We start from the raw sequence: 22327 nt of genomic DNA, 5'->3' as shown, positions 1-22327 counted from the left end.
AAGCCTAGTAGCTTTCCTAGCTCCTTTCTACGTTAGCCTCACTTCAAACTTGATCCTCTGTATATTCCAAGGAGAATGGTGAGGAAAGGCTAGAGCAAGGAAGAGCAAGGTAGTCAATGAGAAGCAGCATATACAAGACAGGGGAGAGGGAGAGATGGAGAGAGGGAAATAGAGCAAGGGAAGGAAGGAAAAAAAGGAAAGGAGGAAGGGAGGGAGAGAGAAAGAAAAAGAACATTTGTTCCAGTGCTTAGAGTTGTTAGGCAACTCACATAAGTCCTTCTCAAGATTGAGTCCATATTCGCCATTAGTTGTATGAAAATGATTCAAAGAGTAAAGAAAGAAAGAAAAAAAAAACCAACAGACAATTAATTGCTGCCAGGGTCCAGAATGTTAAATTCCTTTGCTTAGTACAGTGAAAGCATCATCTATTAGAAACAGGATTCAATAAAATATCCTTTACCTTAATATTGACTTGTTCTTTGGAATGAAGAGGGAAAAGGCATAAGGTCCTCCAAAGGGCACAACTGAACTGCAAAAGACAGACAATAAGAAAATGATCAGTATCAGTGAATTTGCCTACCACTATGCTCTCTTAGCTAAAAAAGTGAGAAAAGTCATCATAATTCGTTAGCATTTTTGTGGCCTGTAAGCAGTGAATTTGCTTTTATGATTATCTGAAAATGTATTGCTTACAATATAAGTTCTTGTTATGGTTTTTAAAATATGCTGTCAAAGAAAAAACTCCAACAGTGAAAAGTCAACTGATTAACAAATATTTAAAATTTAAAAATGTCTCTCTTACTAGTAATCATTTTGCCAATGATGATAAGAGTATGGTGAAAATGGTACTTTTATATTAATGTCCATGAGGGTGTTATGTTGGTACAGGGCAATTTGCAAGCTATATCAGGAGTTTCAAAATTATTCATATCCTTTGAAGTGACCTACCCACTTCTAAAGAGAAGGTCATTTATCCTAAAAGAAAAAATAATAAATGTACTTAAGGACATATGGGCTTAAGTATACATTAAAACATCATTTATATGTTTTTATTATTCAAAAAGGTACATTCTAATAGGACAAAAAAATAGGAAATATAGATTGGGGGAGGTACATAAATTTATACCAGCTAAAATCTCACTCCCCAGAAATAACCGCTGTTAACATTTTCTTGCCTATTCTTCCAGATTTTCCCCCAAGTAATCAGAAACATAAATACGTACAAAGATAGAATATCATACATTTTCTTCAGTAATGCTTTTTCTCTTTAATAGATAATGATTGTCCTCAACTTCTTAACACTGTATATAAATTTACATCATTTTGTTTAGGAACCACATGGCTTTCTATTGTGTGGTCATGCCAAAATGTTTTAACAATACAGTGCTGTTGGACATTTAGGTTGCTTTCCATTATTCATGATAATACAGAACACTGAGATGAATATCTATGTATACATATCTATGAACACATTTAATCCTTAGAATAAATTCCAAGAATTTCTTAAAAGCACTCAATATTTAGGGTCTTCGATATATATGTCAAAATGTCTTCCAGGGAAGTTGTACCAACTTACAATTCCACTCTGTGTTTAGAAGTATCTATTTTCCCAGAGCCATGACAACACAAGGTGTTTTAACCATTTTAAACTGTAAGTGTACATATTACTGTATATATGTCAATCCCAATCTCCCAATTCATCCCACCACCACCATCCACCCGTTTTCCCGCCTTGGTGTCCATATGTTTGTTCTCTACATCTGTGTCTCTATTTCTGCCTTGCAAACCGGTTCATCAAATAGATAACTAATAAGAACCTGCTGTATAAAAAAATTAATTAATTAAATTAAATTAAAAAAATAAACTGTAAGTATAATAAGGGAAATGATATATCATTATTTTAATTTATGTTCAATATATCTTTTATTACTAGCATATGTGAATATTTTAAGTGATTGTCACTTTTTCTATAGTGAATCATCTACACATCAAATTTAAACCATTTTTATACCTTTTTTTAAACATCTTTATTGGAGTATAATTGCTTTACAGTGGTGTTAGTTTCTGCTTTATAACAAAGTGAATCAACCATACATATACCTTTTTTTGTTTTATTACTGATTTCTAAATTATTTTAGGTAGCTTTGTTTGCTATTTTTCCTTAAAATCTACCAATTATTTCCCTTGTGGTTTCTGCTTTGTTTTCTTGCTTAGAAAGACCCTTCACACCAAAATTATATAAATATTCACCCTTAAATATTTCTTGCATTTTTATGATACCATTTAAAATATTAAATCATTAATCCATCTGGAATTTATTTAGGATTAAGGTAAGGAGTGGGCTTTAACTTATGGTTATCCATTTTGAGTGTATGGTGTTGGGGAGTCCTTTTATTCCCCACTACTATGAAATGCTACCATGATTTTATTCTAAGTTGGAAATAACTTAAATATCCCACAGTAAAAGATAATTAAATCATCTACTCAATAGCATATTGAGATATAATTAAATATTATAGTTATAATTAATTTGCAATATCTTAAAAATGCTTTTATATTATGATAAGTGTGCAGGGGCGGGGGAAGCAAGAAACTAAATTCTAGAAGTGATAGGATTACAACTGTATTTTTTCAAATATTCAAAAATTTATATTTGGGAAAAAAATCAAAAATACACACACATAAAAAGCGATTATTTCCGTGGATTAAAAATGTGGCAGGATGGTAATTTCCCTGCTTCTTTTGGACTTTACATTTTCTTTTTATAAGTATGTACTCTTCTTGTAATGGAAAAAATACATACATCATCTTTAAAAATATAATCAGTATATGTAGTGTGATTCTCTATCTTTAGGGGAAAATATCACAAAAATGTGAATTAAAGACTCTGGAGTTTTCAGCAAAGGATGGAATTCAGACATTTTAGTTATCTCACCACTATGAGAGTTTCCATGTTTCCATGCTAACATACTATTGGGGGAGATGAATTAGTCAGAATTTTCCATTTCAGGTCAGCACCTCTGAACCTTTTCCCCCAGCCACAACCATTTATCCTAAGGGCTCCTTTTCCCCTGTATTATAGCAAGCTTGGATGCTTGCTCAAGGTCTGAGGGGGTCAGTTTGCTGTAGAAAATAGATTAGGTGCCATCCCTACAGAGTACTTAAGTTCTGAAGGAGTCTTAAATGAGCTTGTATGGAACTATTCACAAGGTGGCTTTATAGGGGTACACGATTTGAGAAATCGTCAGTACTGGAACTGGTATTGATCTATGCTGAGCAACAATTCACTGAAATTGCATAAGGTACTTGTACAACTGTGAGTGTGGTGAAGAAAAAGAAAAGCATAATGAAACCAGAAAGTACCTCTTAAATGGGATATGGTTGTCTGCTCTACCCAGAAAAAAGATGGTGAGGAAAAGTCCAAAGCTGTAGTATAGAAGCCTGCATTGACTGAGATGGTTTTTCTTTAATATAGAAGCCTATATTGACAGAGATGTTTTTTCTTTTTCTTCTTTCTCATTAACACATTTTCAATGTTTGTCATTCTTTATGGGAGGGCAATGAAGTGGCCACATTACCTCCTGGTCAAATTCACCCACTTCTTCATTCTGTTTGGAAAAGTTATCTCCATCTGCCCCAACCAACGTATCCTGAGGTCTCCTTATATCTTCTACCTATGAGCTTGTGGCCTCAATACATTCAGCTTAACATCTTTGCCTTGGGCCCTTCCATTTCCTACATTGGTAGATTAGAAAATCAGTTTTTAAACTGTGAATCCTACATATTGGACTGAGAAAGGCTTAGGGAAAATACTGGAAAGTAAAGGAAATTTGTTTTAATATTAGATAATGTCTTTGTTTAATAGAGAAAGAAATAGAAAAGTGCAAGAGAGCAAGGGGGGAAATATATCAACCAGACAGTCTTGACTTTTCACCCCAAATAGCCCTACTCATTTCCATTTGAGGCCAAACTCAATGGCCGGTAGCAAATTTTGCAAACCTCAGCTCATTATGGATGTTGACCTTCCTGCACTATTCTTGCCAATCCACGCTACATTCCTATATTTAAAGCTTTTTTTCTTCCTTTTGGTTATCCATCTTCCTTTTCCTCTTCTGTACATGTCTTTTTATGATCTGTAGACATAATATATATACATCTGTAGATATAATATATATACTGGAGAGATTATCACTCTCAAGTCTCTGGTTGGGGAGTAGGAAGCTCAGTGATCCCAAAATGTTTCCTTTGCTTTCTACCTGAGTCACCCCATCCTAATGAGGTAGCAGGGTAGGAGTCTGGCATTTAAAAAATCACACCCATGGCTTGATATATTGTACTGAAAAGAGGAAATGAACATGTATTTTGATGCTGAGACTGAGCACCTTTTCCTGACATAGCTCCCGGTGCTGACAGACATGCTGGTGCCTTTACCCTGCTGACAGGAAATTGGTAGCAACCTCCCTAGGAATTTGACCAGACTAAGAGGAAAGACTTAATGATATTAACATTGAAGTATCATCTCCTGAATGGCCCAGTCAGACCAATTCAGTGAAACTCAGTCAGTAATGCCTACCTGTGCACTTAGAGCCCTCACCTCAGGGTTTTTAAATCATAGGTTATCATTTGTCTGATAGTTCACATAGTATTATTATATGAATTTTAAATTCCAGATGGTGTGTAAATATGTGTATCTGTGTCTGTGTTTGTATGTTTGTGTGTATGTGTGTGCTGTGTAGTGGGTCCTGATATAAAAATTACTCTTTATTGAGAGTCATAGTCAAACATTTTTGAAAGTCAATACTCTAATTTTAGTGATAATAATTAGAACAAAAAAACACTGATAAAAATAAACCTAGAAGAATCAGAATCTATGCAGATAGAAGAAAACTAAAATTAATTATGAACAAAGACCCTTACTATAATCAGAGACATTATAATTGCATTAGTGAAGTAAGTTACAAAAAAAGTAAAAGGAACACATAAAACCAAAAGGAGCACTTGGAAGTTAAACAATACCATCAAGATGCAATAGCAATTTAAAACTTCATAAAATAATGGGAAGATAATAGGGAAGAATCTTCCCAGAAAGCAAAGAAAAATAATATCTAAACTTTATTGACCAGTTATTAATTTTAGCACATATTATGTCATTTAATCCTCACGATAACCCATGAGGTAGATACTATTATCATCATTTTACAGATGAGGAGACTTAAATAACTTACAAATGTTCACACAGGTAATAAGTGGGGGAGCCATAACTTGAACCAATTTACTGCAGTTCTCCTCTGCAGACTAAAATCATATTATTCTTTCTGCTCTGGTCCTGATTTTCCATTTTATTCATACACTTATTAAGCATTTTGTAACTGCTTCAAATCCTTTTCGTATACAGATGGACTATCAATACATTCAGTAAATAGATATACTATAAGCTAAGCATCTTACTAGACGATGAAGACAAAAGATGTATAAGCTATTATTTCAGTTAAATTACACACGTCTGTTTCTCTCACTGTATTTAATTCTATTATTGAGATATAATTGACATATATGTAAGTTTAAGATGTACAATGTGATGATTTGATACAGGTATATATTGTAAAATATTTACCACAATAAGGTTAATTTAATAAATTTTTCACCTCACATAATTATCATTTTGTTGTTATTGTTATGGTGTGGACATTAAAGCACCACTGTCATAGCAACTTGCAAGTAAGCAATATGGTATTGTTATCTATAGTCATCACACTGTAACTTAGATCATCAGAACTTATCCTTCCTATAACTGAAAATGTGTACCCTTTGACCCCCATCTTCCCATTTCCCCCACCTCTCAGCTCCTGGAAGATACCATTCTACTCCCTGTTTCTACAGCTTCAGCGTTTTTAGAGCTCATATATAAATGAGATCATACAGTATTTGTCTTTCTCCGTCTGACTTACTACACTTAGCATAATGCCTCAAGGCTTATTCATGTTGTCAAATGTCAAGATTTCCTTCTTTTATGGCTAAAGAATATTCCAGTGTGTGTGTGTATGTATATATAGTTTTCTTTGTCCATTCATCTGTTGATGGACACAAGACATGTTTCCACATATTGGCTTTTGTGAATAATGCTGCAGTGAACATGGGAGGGGAGATATCTTTGAGATAGTGATTTCACTTCCTTTGGACATATAATTCTTGAGGGAAAGAACTTATTTTGATCATCCAAAGCTCACCACACAACTTTTTGGACATAGTAGGGACTCAGAAAATGCTCACGAAAATAATTTTAAATCAGTTGAATATTCCACTGGGATAAAGTTACAACTGAGTTAAAACTTTAACTCAGAAGAGGGCATTGATTACATTTTCCTCTTCCTAAAACTAGCAGACACCCTCCCTAGTGCCCGCTAATTGTCTTCGATGTCTCCTGGCCATGACAGAGCTCAGCCTTCTCAGTTTTCCTCTCATATACATTCCTACATGGTCTTCAGAAAGCACCAGAATGGCCTATTCATCTGAGCACGAGAGATGAATGTGTGCTCATTATGTCCTGGCTCCCAGACATGAATTTTAGTTCCAGTGGGATTCTGTACCCAATTGCCATGTGAGAGACTTCTGTTTCTTGGCTGCCCTCAAGGAATCTACTCATTCATTTCCATCGCCCTGGCCAACTACCACTCCTGTTTAATCAAATTTGGCAGTCCCCCCAGTGAAAAGCTTTGTGTATTTTCTCATGAGGCTGTCAACCTCCTGGGACTCTGCTTGGAGATGAAAGGGTTGGAGTAACATTCCGAATCTTATTTTTATGGAACACTGGATGCAAAAATAAAGTGGGAGGGCTTCCCTGGTGGCGCAGTGGTTGAGAGTCCGCCTGCCGATGCAGGGGACACGGGTTCGTGCCCCGGTCTGGGAAGATCCCACATGCCGCAGAGCGGCTGGGCCCGTGAGCCATGGCCACTGAGCCTGTGCTCCGGAGCCTGTGCTCCGCAAGGGGAGAGGCCACAACAGTGAGAGGCCCGCCTACCGCAAAACAAAACAAAACAAAAAAAAAAAAAAAAAAACAAAAAAAAAAAAAAATAAAGTGGGAAGATGGTGATTTGCTCAAAATGCAGGCTTTAAAACGTCCCTCCCACAAAAGCCTTGGAGGAGAAATCAAGAGAAAACTGCCACACTACCATCAGGACCTACAGCAAGCTACTTACCCTCACCATTTTACTCAATCTCCTCTTTATTAAATGAGGCAGTTGGACTAGAGCCATGATTAGAAATTGTCTTCTACAGAGCCTTCGAGTTTCACAGTGGCACCTCAGGGACCAGCTGAAGCAGGGGTTTAGGAGAGACTGAGAAAGAAGGATTCAGGATCTCCTACCCCTGCATCAATCTGAGGAACGTTAACTTAGTTAATAACTCTGTTAGTTGTATAAGATTTCATTTGTGAGAGGAAGATTCTGCTCCAAAAGAAAATAACATATTCCATAACCTCTAAAAGCCTTGCCACCAGCTCCTTCAATGATTCTATAATATGTCTATGGACATATTATTTCTTAATTGTCTTTATTTTGAAAAAAAATTAGAAATTATTTACCCTGTAGGTAATTAACATTTTTACACACACCTCTCTCTCTCTCTCCCCTCCTCCTTCTCTCCTCTTTCTCTTTTAAGTTATTCCCTTGTGTGTAGGTGACTCATCTTAGGAAGAGAACCTGCTCAATTGATGTTCTCAAAGAAGTGCTGCTTATGTGGGTATCAGTACAGCTGTTTTAACTTATGGTTACATCCCCTAAGATATCATTCCTTATCAGTACGTACATAATTGAGACCTTGTGTTTCAATTGAGGATTTTTAAAGCCAAAGAAGGGTTCATTTCAAACAACTGAACCCACATAGGAAAGGGAGGGAGAGAGGGAAGAGAGAAAGACAAGGATGAGAGATGGAGAGATGGGAGAAGTTAGCATACTGAGCACCTACTCTGTGCAAAGTCCCACAACACATAACTAGAAGGGCCAGGATTTGAATCCAACTTTAGAACACTCTTTTTTTAAAATTTTTTTTCATTAATTTTTATTGGGGTATAGTTGATTTACAATATTGTGTTAGTTACTGGCATACAGCAAAGTGAATCAGTTATACATTGGAACATTGGAACACTCAAGTCCATGTTCTTTCTTCTCTTCCCATCTAGTTTACATGTTATTAATAATCATCACACATTCCAAGCCAAATGCTTAGTGTGAATTTACTGCTTCACTATGATGTTGCTGGCTACCTTCTATGAAGGCATTTAGTAATTTATTTTGGCTGCATGGAGTAATTTTTTAAATTTAGGACTATGTATTGGCTCCACTTTTCTCACACATCTGACAGTTTACTGTCCTAAGCATATTTCTCACACTCATGTACTCTTCCTATGCAATCTCAGTTCTCTATTGTGGTTTAACCTAGGACCTTTACTCTTCCCACTCTCAATTAAAACTTCCTCCCAAAACTCCCTCCCGAGTCCTAGACACATTCAGGACATCTCTACCTGAGTGTCTTCAGGCATGTCACATTAAACAAATTCAAAACAAAACTCATTACCTCCCTGCAAATTTCCCCAAACCAGGTTCTCTCCATCTCAGCTAACAGCACAACATTCATCAAGATAGAAAACTCAAAATCAGTTGTGACTCTTGCCTCTTCCACTCTTCACATCCAGCCACCATCAGTTTCTGCCAAAGCAACTTCTAAATGCCTCTTTGTTTTTCTCTTTGCATTCCCACTTCTAATGCTTGATTGAGGTCTCCCGTTCTCTGAGAGTATTATGGTAGCTTCCTGCCTCAAGTTTTTCTTCCATTTAGTTCAATTTCTAAAAGCAAATTTGATCATATTCTATCCCAATATTGAATACTGATCATATTCAACTCTTCCAGTTGGCCATCCTCTACCTCCTGAAATTCTCTCCTCCCTTAGCCTTCAGGTTAAACAATTTTGGGGGTTTCAAATTCTGTGACAGCCCCCTCTTATTTTTACTCATTGGCTTTATTTACTTTCCCTCTTTAATCGTACTTTTTTCTTTTTCTTCCCAGAAATTTCTTTTTTTTTGTTCTTTACTCTTCTCTTTATAAATCTTCTCCTTTTGCATGGCTTCAATCACCACCCATATGTTGACAACACCCACATCTTTATTTCTAGCCCTGACATCTCACCGAAGCTCAAGATCCAGTAGCTAGATTTCTATCTAGCTACTGAGCTCATTATTTTTCCTATAAAACCTACTCTTCGGGATTATCATTCTCTCCAAACAATGTTAGAAGTTATCTATTCTCCAAAACTAGAAGCCTAGAAGAAAACCTAAACCTCTCTTAATTCTTCAGTCTCTGAATCGAACTAGTCATCTATTACCTTCAAACATCCCTTGGGAAGGTCTTCAAAATCCAGACTCTTCTCCATTCCCTCTGCCATTGTCACTGTCCAGGTCTTTATTATCTTTCATCTGAAATGTGGTGCTATGTCTCTGAATAGTCTCTCTCACTTCCATTCATTTATCCATTCATTCCAAAATTATTTTCCACAAAAATAAATCAATCTTTTAAAAACCTACAGTTACTCTCAATTGTAAACAGTATAAAATCAGGTTTATAATACAGGGCTCTTCACAAGTGCCCTTAACTGAACAAGGACTGTCTGCCTCTATCCATCTTCCTTCATTCAACACCACTGGCCAAGGGAAGAGAGGCTGACAATTTGGATTAATCAGAGTCTAGGACAGTGGTTGGGCCATATTTATTGGGTGAGTGAATTCATTAGATGTAATAGTTATTTTCTTTCTACTCAGCCTTCAGACCCCACTTAACTTGAGTGGATAAGTTAAGTTGGGCCCTGGTATATAGATTCAACCATAATAAATTCAAGGGAAAACAGCAGAAGGCTTTACCCCTCACTTATACAATATTTCCCAAACCACATTTTGCAAGAAAGTATTAAAGTACTGCACTGGAGGTTATCATACTTTGTCCAGTTATTAATACATTTTCTGTATGTATGTGCTCATACATACATTAATACTTCGGGCTATTGTCATTCATACAGCTCTCTTGGTTAGAAATTACATGAAGAGAAGAGAGAAATTGCAATGGAAAAATATTTCACTTCTCATTCTTAGCACCATAAATCAGGAAGGTATCTAGTTTTTGTGAGGCCAGATGTTTACATAAATTTGGGGCATTTTTGTTAAGAAAACAATTATAAAATTATAAACATAAACTCATGGTAAATTATACATTTTAGAAAGCTGACAAATACCATAAATATAAAAAACAATCCAGAAAATTAGTATTTTATTATCTAGAGTCCTGACATACTTCTTTAATATCTTTTTCTAAATTTTGAGGTTGCAAATTTCTTGATTGTCTCTTCGTATGCAATAATTTTTAATATTTTCTGTAGAATAGTAATGTTATTCTGAATTTCTTCTAGCTGGTTGATCTATATTTGTTTTTTATTATTGGTAGTTTAGAAATATTTATTTCCATTTCCTCTGTGACTTTCTTTAGGTTCTGCTAAGGTGCCATTTCTGGCTCAGTAACAAAGCCAGTGAGAACTCCAGCCTTTGCTCTCCTTTGGTCCAGCACAGCCCAGACAGCTCCTCACTAACCTTAGCACCATGCCCCCACCCCATACTGTCCTACCATGATGATCCTGGGAATTGGGGGGTCTTGGTTGCTATACTCTGAATCATAATGGCCTTAAGCAGGACACAGAGCAGCATCCTATTCAAATCCTTATTCTTGAGAATCTAAGACAGGGTTGGGATGACTGAAGAGGTACTCTGGGGACAGGGTGCTGATGGAGATCAGGCAGAGGTAGAAGTAGTGCTGGCAGCCTGCTGACCCCACCTACAGCCCCAGGACCATCATCAGGAGCAGAGTTCCATGCCTCTAATATCCCATTTTTCTGCTGATTCCTACCATCTTAGAGAAGAACACATGGAGAAATAGAAGGGGCACACTCAAATAAGAGGCCCTGAAACTTAAACTTCATGTGCTTCATGGTAGTTCTGTTCCTGTACAGATCTTACCTTGATGATTCTTTTACAGGCATTGTTTCTTCTGCCTGGAAGTCTCTCCTTTCTTTTCTCTATTTGCCATATTCCTGCTCATTGTTTCATATGCAGCTAACATATTACCTCATCTCTGGAGATGCCTGCCATGACATGACATGACAGGACATCCTATAATATTTTACTCATACTTTTATCAAAACACTGACCATACATTATAATTTGTATCACTGTATGTCTACCTTTCTCACTAAATTGAGATGTTATTAAGGAACTATGTTTATTAATGTTATGTTCCTTGCCTTTATAACAAAGCTCTGTCATATAGTAGACTTCTAACAGTCTGAATGTCCTAACTAACTCCAAGGGTCACCACTTCTAAAAGGTTTTCCTGACACCTTCACACAGAATTAATACATTACGTCCAGCATCTTGTACATATTGAGTTCTTAATAAATTGTACAGCAGGTGTTTGTGCATGTATTAATCGCATCCACTAGATTATTAGACTGTCAAAGAAAAAATCTAGTTCTTGGTCTTCTTTTCTCTTGGCATCAAACACAGCACTTGGTATGGGAATGGAGTCTGAATACTGTCAGAAAAACTAATGAGCTACTTTGAGATAGAAAATCTAACATTTATTGAGTATGTATTGGATACTAAGCACTATTCTAGGTGCTTTACATGAAATATTTCACTTAATCCTTACAGCAAACCTATAAGCTACAATGTTATCCCTTTTTTAACAATAAAGGTACTGAGGCATTGTGAGGTTATATAAGCATAACAGTCACGTGGTCAGCAAGTAGAAGAAAGAGAATTTGACACTAGTCTGAATCCAGAAACACTCTTTTAACCACTTCACTACACTGTCTTCTAAGAAATCAATATTCAGTGGTCTGGGTCACTACATGACTCATTTTTACTGCTGCTTATGATTGTTGAGTGTGCTCTGTAACTTTATTTAAGTCACATACCATAAAATATCAGTCAACTGGAAAGTTCACAGCATCTAGCTAACTGAATTTTTTGATTAACATTTTTAGTAACCATTCCCCTGCCTTAGTAAGTACAGAATACAGAATGCAACTGAATTCTTATCTTCAAATTTAGAATCTCCTAAGTTCCCAAGGATATAACTTTGACTCTTAGGAATTATTGTTCCATACATGGCTGTAGGAATTCTGGAAAATGTGTCTGGATAGTAGATAAACAGGAGAGAGAGTGAAATGATTCAGAAGAGATGATCCAGGGTGCTATGGGTCCTGTAAACTGTGACACATGACGAGCTGCTCAAAGAGCCCTGCTTATCCTGGAAATGAGAAGACTTTGGGCGTCAATTAAGTTAATCATGACATATTAGCACCATCGGCCCACTCAGTGCTGCTCCTTTAGGTGCTATGGGTCCTGTAAACTGTGACACATGACGAGCTGCTCAAAGAGCCCTGCTTATCCTGGAAATGAGAAGACTTTGGGCGTCAATTAAGTTAATCATGACATATTAGCACCATCGGCCCACTCAGTGCTGCTCCTTTAGGTCTCACTTGTTCACTAGCTGATTCATCTCATTGCCTTTTTTCCTCATCTTCCATTCTCATTCCCTTCCCCCATGGCAGCATGCTAATGTATTTAATATATATCTTTTTTCTTTTTATGGGCTCTTGCAAAAATTGTATTGGTGTTTGTGCACATGTTTTAAATTCACATTAAAAAGTATTTATTAAATATAATACCTTTCTCTTTTCACTCAGCACTATGTCACTGAGATCCATTCATATTGCTCTATGTACTAATCCAACAGTCCCCAACCATTTTGGCACTAGGGACTGGTTTTGTGGAAGACACATTTTCCAGAGCCAGGGGCGAAGGTTTTTTATCTATCTTCTATATAATAGTTTATAAAGCTCTTTTTACTTGTGTTTTTTTTTCCACAAAATGTGCTTGAGAAGTCTCTGAATTAAGGCAAATATTATTACTATCCCCATTTTAGATAGCTAAACTCAGTCTCAGAGAGTCAAAGTATCTGGCCAAGTGTTAAGTGTTAGAAATAGAATCCAAATTCAGGTCTAGCTGATAGTCAGGCTTAATCTTCCTTTTTGCTCAGCTGTTTTAGAGTCAGCTAAATTCCCTAAGGCTTTTTTTTTTTCCAGCATGAATTGCCCTTAAGTTAGATTTCTCTCATGCAGAATTTGTGCAGGAAAATGTTGAACCTAAGTGTAAAATTTAATGTGTATCCTTTCTAAATTTCATCTTGATTATTTTGAACATCACTGTAGTCTAGGAATGCCTTTGATTCTTGTGTCCAAAGTATTTTTTTATCCTTCCCAGCTTTTTGTCACCTACAGATCTGACAAGCTAGTCTACCATGCCTTCAACAAGTCATGGAAAGTGTTACCCAAGAGTACCAATACATGAGCAAGATCCTGTAGCACATCATTTAAGAAATGCTTTAAATTTGACACCATCTGTTAATCAACATGGAATATAGATTAGTAATTAAGTTATGAGTTCTAGAGTCAAGAGGCCTAGATTTTATTCCTGGCTCTGCCACCTAGTATGACTTTGAGGGAGTAATTTTACTTGTCTAAATCTTTAATCTGTGATGGAAATGATAATAAGATATCCTCATAAAGCTTTATTGAAGAATAAGTGGTTATGTTATAGACCATAGCATTGTGACAACACAATCAACTTTTTAAAAAAATGTTAAGTATTATTCTAATTGGCAATATTTTTACATGTAGGTTAATTTTGAGTTCAGCTAACCATACTGTCTTATAACATGAATTTCACCCCATAGCACAGAAGGTTTGGTACAGCTGGAGATGTGTCACCTGATTCTCTTCAAGAAAGAACTTTCTGCCTAACTGCAGGAAGAGCAGTAGTAGACTGGAAATCCAACATCAAGGCTATATCTTTTTGTAACCCCCTCCTCTTGAATATGAGCTGGACTCAGTGACTTGCTTCTAATAAACAAAACATGGCAACATTTTTGAGTTGTCACTTCCAGTATTAGATTACAAAAAGGCTGAGGCTTCTGCCTTGGGCACCCTCTCTTGCTTTTTTATTCTAAGGGAAGTTAGTAGCCATGTTTGTGTTTCCCTATGGAAGGTCATGAGTCAAGGAACTGACGTTTCCAGACCACAGCTACCAAGGACCTGAGGCCTGCAAATAGTCACATGAATAAACTTAGAAGTGGACTGTCCCTGGGTCAAACCCTGAGATGACTGCAACCAGGGCCAACAACTTGATTTCAGCCTCATAAGACTGAATTAACTAGAGGCACCCAAGTAAGCCATCCTGGGATTCCTGACCCATAGAAACTTTGAGATAATAAATGTTTACTGCTTTAAATCATAAGTTTAGGGGTAATATGATATACAGCAATAAATAACTAATGGATTATCTCTCTTCTCTCACCTGCACTATTGCAATTGCTTCTTAACACATCTCTCTGCCCACAGATTCTCCCTAGTACATCCTTCTTACACTGTCAGAATTATTTTGGCACAGGTCAAATCATGTTATTTTCTAACTTAAAAACATTTCAATAATTTCTAATTGCCTCTTGGTTAAAGTTCAGACTTTTTAAATGGTTCTCCAGAATCTAGTATCAATCTATTTTTTCAGTATTATCTTCTATTATGTCCTTCAAGAACCCTACTATGATCCAGCCAGACCAAAACAACTTCTTATATCTTCTATATCATCGTATATTCTCAGTTGGGGATGTTAATATCCATCTTCTTCTCCCATCAAATTCCTTATCTTTCAAGGAAAATTTTAAATGCAGTTTTTTTGACAAATGGGTCCCAATTAACTCTGATGAAAATGAATTTACTTTGTCCTCTGTGTTTCCTTACCCATTACTTGTATCTCAACTACAGCATCTATTTTAGTTTATCTGTATTATAGACTAGGATATCCATATGTGTTTGCCAATTTGAATAAACTCCCTGAAGAGACAAACTCTGTATTAATCATCTTTTTATCTCTGTATTCTCAATAGGGTATTTTGCTCATGGTAGGTGCTCACCAGTAGGTTGATCCAACTAATTCTAAACTTACCTTGGGAATACTTTTGTCTACCCATGGTCTGTTCTTTGCTCTCTGAAATAAAATATTATAACTCCCCATTGCTCATTCACTCTATACCTAAATTCAAGCTCCTTGTCATCCTACTAATCATAAGATTTACATTTCTATGCTATTCAACCTAGAAGTTAAGGAAGGTCAAATGAAAAGAGGAGAGGAATGTACATCAAAAAAATGGAAAGAAAATCACAGGAAAGAATGAAGATTTTTTTTCGTCCAATTCTTTTTCAACATGGTGGTCGGGGAAATTAAGGTGGAAGATTTAATGTAAAGTAGACCTGGATACAAATATTAGGGTCAAGACTTTTAACTTAAAGTCCTTTGGCCTCAATTTCTTCAAATGGTAAAAGGAAAGCAATAAGAATACCTGTCATGTAAGTTTGTAAAAGGGGATGAGATAACCTGGATAAGACATTCCACATTGATGGGTATTCTTTCACTTTACTTCCCCTGCATGGTCCTGGAACTTCATTTCCAATTTCTTCAGATTTTGTTCAGTAAAAACCAGAGGAGGTTAAGAAATGGCAAGAAGTAAATGAGGAAAAAAGCAAAGGCTTTCAGGGAAAGTGGGAAAGGGAAAAGGCAAGGGTCAGAGAAAGAGAAAAGAAAGAAAAAGAGAAAATAATAATGTATTCACAAGTTTATAGGGTTATTTATTCATTTTACATTCCCCAGCTGGCATGGAGACTGTTTTGAAATATGGAGAATCATCCCAGATACAATTACATGTAGAGAAGTTGTGCTGGCAGAGAAAATAAACCATCAGGAAATCTTTGCCATTACCTGTTGTACTTTTGCAAAACCTACTATCATTATTTTTTAAAAATCTGGAGTTTAACTAGCTGGTTTAATATGCCAGCTAATTTCCTTGATCTCATGGAGACTTTAAATCAATGCAGATAACATCATACAGATTCTTTAATTTTCAAGAAAATATCCCAAACTTTATATTTGCAGGGGGTCCCAGAGAAATATTGCAAATCACTTTCCTCCTCCAAAAACTGAGTTCAGTGCCCTGAGGCTGCACAGTTCTAAAGAAAGTAAATTGACAGTGTTTGATGCCAGGTTTGAGGCATATGAAGTAAGAATTTACTACAGGTATAGCTCGAGGTTCTCCAAACTGTCCTATTCCATCTTCTCTGGTGAACATCATAGTGTGGTATTGAATTATTGCTCTTTTTCACTGAAACATCAGATTTTTTCACCATAAAATGGACTATTCTGTCTAAATGACACATTCTACTCTATCTAAAAATGAAAATTCAGAGAAATATGCTATTGGAAGAATCATAAATTTGACATTTTTTAAAAACTCATTTATCCTGCTATAAGCACAAAATCTTCAAGATGATCATGGGAAAAGATATTCTATCATAACTGAAATAGCACACTTACCTTTTTTGGGGATGATGAGATTAAAAACCTTATAAACCAAAAATGGATATTTTATAGAGACCTTCATAAAGGAGCTATAACTTTCAATGCTAAACCCATTACATTTCATTAAGAGACACCATAAATCAGTGCTATCTTATTTCTAAAAGATGAAAAGCTGTCCAGCAGTTTCCCAAGCATCTGCTCCTCACTGACATCACCCAAACTCCTAACAGCAAGAGGAGCTAGGCTGAGATGAACCAGTCATAGGAAAGCCAAGGAGTTCTCAGATCCAAGAAGCTCACCTAATGAATGACTGAAGGACTATCCTAAGACAGACAACAGAATAACATTGGCATAATAGGAGAGATAAACAGCTTTTTCAGAATAAGCAACTATTTCTTTTGATCTTCTATACTCTAGCCTTATTCCCAAGGAACTTAGTCAAGTTTTCTGAACTTAGGTTCTCAATAATTCCTATTCTTAATCCATATTCTTGCCTTCTAGGATAGAAACGAAAATTTTACAATAGGACTGATATTCAGAGCTATGTAAAATAGAGGCATGCCTGTCATTAAAATACTTTTTTAACATTTGATAAAGACTCCTACTCTGAGCCCCTAGAGCGCTCTCATCACCACAGCCACCAGAGCCCCATCCCCAGGAACCCCTGAATCTTCCCATATAACCACCTAAAGGGTTACTATCTGGCATCACAAAAGATGTGCCCCAGGACCCTGCTTCAGCACTCTATACTAACTGGTGTCCTTTCTGAATGATTGGCTCTAGCAGCTAAACATATTTAATATTAGCCCTGTTTAAAAGGTCAAGAAGACAAGGAAATAATTAAATTAAGTGAGTGAGTATAATACAGTAGGAGGTGATAAGAAATGTGGGAAACTGGAAAGCATATATATACCCCTAAAGAAGTAGCTGTGAAAGATTGTTGTCACGTGGGAAAGTAGGTTAATATTAGGGGCTTAATATTCTGATATTTCAAAAGAAGCTGGAAATTTTTATTTTAATGAGGAACTTCATAATTTCTTAACATTTGCAATAAAGAAAGATGTTTGCAAAATATTGTGTGTGCCAAACCAAACCCATGGGCCACAAGTTTGTGACCTCTGCTTTAGGGATCATGGAGTTTTTGTGACCTTGTCAGAGCTTCTTCATCTGTCACATTTGAAACAAGTTTGAGGAAAAATATGGCACTCTCAATTATATAATTACAAGTAATTTCAAATTGGAACTTTGAAATAACTAAGTAAAACTGATAATTATATCAAACTTCTTTTTTTATTGTATTTTAAGTTTTGCCAAGTGTGTTCAAGTATATTGTCTTAGATTTTCCTCATAAGTAGGGTAAGTATTCTTAGGTATTTTTTACAGTTGAGGAAAATGGATCCAGAAAGACTAAGAAAACTGCTTTAACATCACTGAAATGTATGGCAGAACTGGGTTTTGAGGCACCAGTGGATCTGTGCCTCTAACACCTTCTTTAAGTTGTCTACCCTACTCTCAACTTTACTGATATTCCAGGCATGATCACAGCCCATTACCCCAGAATAATCACCTTTTGGACTCTGTGTTTCACATTCATTTGAAATTACTTTTGATACATCTAAATAACTTCTTAAGGGCAAACCATGTGTTTGGGATGGATTGGATTACTGTTCCCAATTCTTTAATAAAATTACACATCAAACTCTTTACCATGTGACTTTGCAAGGCCTCCCTGTAGTTGGAGTATATTTCCTTTACAGACTGATGTCAGGCCTAGCCAAGCAAATTTCTTTGCAGATGGATGAGGGCAGAAGGGACACTGTGTCAGTTTCTGAGGGCTTAGGAGGCATCATGTGTTTCCACTTTCTCTCCTGACCCCTGTGATTGGCTCTATGAGGAGCATGTCCCAGTTCTCCTCTGCCCCTGATTTAGCCACAAAAGGAGACATGTGAAGCAGACCCAGACCTGACCTGCAGCCTAGAGCTAAGTCCAGCCTAACTCAGCCAAGATCAGCAGAACGGCACATGACTCACAGGTCCATGAGTGAGAAAAATAAAAATTTGTTGATATAAGCTACTGAGATTTGGGGAGGTTGCTAGTCATGTAGTATTATTGCAGCAATACCTGACTACTATACTGTTAAAATCATCCTTAGGAAAATAGTAATTTCCATGTTTATGCCTTTTAAAATGTATCTGAACAATAAGGAGAATTCTAGAAACAGCTCAATAATAATAAAAGGAGAATATAAGGTTTTGGAAAATGGTGTTCTTATATGTTCTAAACTAGTATTCCTAAAGACAATTAAGTAAGGTTCTATGCAAAGAAAATAGATAAGAAATAAAACTCCATGTTTTAATAGGAATATAATGAAATTGAGATATCAGGTGATTAATGCCCTTTAAAATATTATTGTTATCTTTGACCAGATCAACCATTATTAAAGAAACACGTTTGTTAATTCTTTTATTTGGAAACACACACACACACACACACAAAGGAAATAACAACAACAAAAAAACCCCTTTGTTTCCTTTACTGGTTGAATTATTTCCACCTCTGATTGAAACAATTTTTCCCCTCTTTTATTTCTTTCATATGCTTTGAACTGGAATGAAAATTGTGTCTCTGAGAATCTGAAAAAAAAATCATAGTTGTTTTTAACCCAGATTATACTTTAGAATCACCTGGGAAGCTTTTTAAAAAACACAGATGCCTGGGACTCTCTCCCAGAAATTCTAATTTAATTGGCTTAGGTAGGGCCAAAAGTACATTGTGATGCACCTCCCGAGGTGATTCTAATATGCAGCCAGGGTTGAAAACCATTGTCCTTACAGGAGATATATTGCCAATTTTTTTAAAAGTTAATAAAAATATCTGTACAATAAAAGATAACATTTTAAAGAATGCTTTCAACTAAAAAGCAGCAACAAAGAAAGTCCCAGGAAAGCATCTTGGCTAATAAAATGAAAAGTTGAGTACGTCACCCTTTTCAATTAACACCTTCTTTGAAGTAAACTACCAACTGAGTAATTAACACATCTCACCCATTCCAGCTAGGAGAGAGCTGATCCTGGCAGCTGGAAGGGCAATATCATTCATATTTCTCATTCTTAATCACTGACTCAAATATGAAATGGATTTTCTTATTTGAAATGTCTTGATAATTGAGTTCCTAATTATCAGTAAACTATATGAAACAATGGGATTTCAAGTCTTGCTTTGCATGCATAGTATATTTTCTGGTTTTTGTAATATGGCCAGGTCATTATGCTTGGTGTTCAAAATATGTGTTCCACCTATTAAAAGCTCAGAGTCACAATAGCGTTCTTTTTTTTAAATTTTTAAATTTTATTTTATTTATTTTTTATACAGCAGGTTCTTATTAGTTATCTATTTTATACATATTAGTGTATACATGTCAATCCCAATCTCCCAATTCATCCCACTACCACCACCACCACTTTCCCCCCTTCACGATAGCATTCTTGATCCACACATTTTATTTTATTTCATTTATTTTTTTATACAGCAGGTTATTAGCTATCTATTTTATACATATTAGTGTATACATGTCAATCCCAGTCTCCCAGTTCATCCCACGACCACCACCACCACCCCCTGCCACTTTCCCCCTTTCACAGTAGCATTCTTGATCCACCCATTTTAAAAGGTTCCAATGAGCTCAGTTACAACACATGAGCAGAGCATAGGGGGTTGTCAATAAATGAGATCTGCTATATAATCTAAGCATTTGTCACCAATTTTTCAAGACTTTAAAAGGAAGGAAATACATATAATGCTGCACATTTATTGATTATAATTTAGGAGACTTGGAGCTGAAAGGTGTGATTTGCAGGCTGAAAGGTTAGAGCTAAGCTTACTTCAGAAGTCAGTTTTGTTCACATTCCTCTCCCCCTCCCTCATTTCCTGAATGCAGTAACCAAATTTTAAGGATTCTGTCTCTCAGAACTGTCATCCATGTCCTTCATCTCACAGTCTTTCTGCCACTGGCAGCATTCAGTCCCCCAACATCTCTGCCACCGTCCCAGTACATTTTGCACACTGCCTCCAGGGTTAGTTTTGTAAACCTAAATATGATATAGTACTGCTATACATACAAATGTTTTGGTTCCTTATATGAAACAGTATCAATTCCAAAATTCACAGTTTTGCATATATGGTAATTTATAATCTGGGCCCAAATGAATTTCCAACATAATCTCTTACTATTCCATGCACTTTATAGCTATCACATCATAGCCAGCTTCATGGTTGGTCAACCTTTGCATTCACACAGAGTCCTGTCCTCAGAGGGGCCCCTCTTTTGGTTTAATGCTCTGTCGTTGCCTTCTTGAAATTCCTAATAATTCTATCTTTCAACATCTGTTTTATAAGTGAAGGCCAGTGGAACAACAGAACATGTACATGAGCAGAGGAGGTACACACAGTATGCATGTCTGCAGTTCTTTGCTTCTGTCTCCACAAATAGCATTTGTGATGCTCCCATGAGCACAGAATTCCAGGGAACACACAATGTGTGGGAGTTCAGTAGGACTCAAAGCAAATACAAGGTATGCGTGTTACAACTAAAACTAAGTAAGTGGGTTTATGATAGCCTTGAGAGTCCGACACGACACTTTGAACAAGCACTCACTTTAAATGCAAAAAGAAGGCAGTGGCATTCTAAAAAGCACAAACAACCAAGAAATCCTATCATATGCTTTCTTATGCATGTTATTTCCCTATATTAACAAGCTACCTACTGAACATGATCATGTAGAAAGAAGAGACAGGAAAACCTATAGTTTCCTTTTATTCCCTTTTACTGCTCGGTAAGCTGAAGGTTGAGAGTAGTGGTAGAACATGCATAGATCAAGATGTAAAATAGCTGACTTAGTTTTCTGTGGCATTTCCATTGTTGTGATAAGAACAAAATATAGATGCATGTATTTTCTTTGAAAGAATTGTGTAATTTTGGTGATTCCACATATGAGTTAAATATTTGCATTTAAAACTGGCATTGCACAATATAAAGATGAATGGAAAAATTCATGATAGCAGTTAAAATTTTAAATTATTTTACTTAGGACAACATTAAGTAGCAAATACAAAACACCATGACAAGTCAAGAGAAAAACTGTGGAAGAAACCTTTAATAACATTTTTTTAACTGATTTTCTTTAAATCAAACAACCCCACATTTTCATTTTGCAACTGAGCTTTGAAAAGTATGTAGCCAGCTCTGCATCACTTAACATCTTGCTCTTTCTTCAAAATACTTTCATAGCATGTGCATTCTTCTGCCTACACTGTTCTTCTCCTTCTAAACCTGAGAATTCCTACTCATTCTTCATAGCCCAACATGAATGTCACCTTCTCTGTGACAATTTTCCCAAAGCCTCTAGGACAAAGTTGGGTACTGCTTTCACACTATAAACTGTGATGCCTTTGAAGGCAGGGCCTGGGAACTATTGCAATAACTAGCACATTAAGTAGGCGTTCAATAAAAAATTCATTGAATGAAATGATGGTCAAGGAACTAAGTAGAAAAAGGCTTTTTATTCTATGATTTGCCCTAGAATCCTACGCTCATCTAGAGATGACACTGCTTTTGTCACGGGCTCACACTGGTTGTCTAATGAAAGTACTTGTAACTTAAAGCAGTTTTCTGCCTACTGAGTCAAGACCCCTTTATCTTTTCCTTTCAAGATGAGAGTATAACTGGTACAGCCAAAGGTGATCTTATTTCCAGCCATTAAGCAATGTTAATTTCATGGGCTACAGAGAGAAGAAGCTTATGCAAATGAATCTGATTTGTGT

The sequence above is a fragment of the Hyperoodon ampullatus genome (assembly GCF_949752795.1).
Source record: "Hyperoodon ampullatus genome assembly, chromosome: 2".
NCBI classification, from domain to species: domain Eukaryota; kingdom Metazoa; phylum Chordata; class Mammalia; order Artiodactyla; family Ziphiidae; genus Hyperoodon; species Hyperoodon ampullatus.
This window is presented reverse-complemented; position numbering follows the sequence as displayed.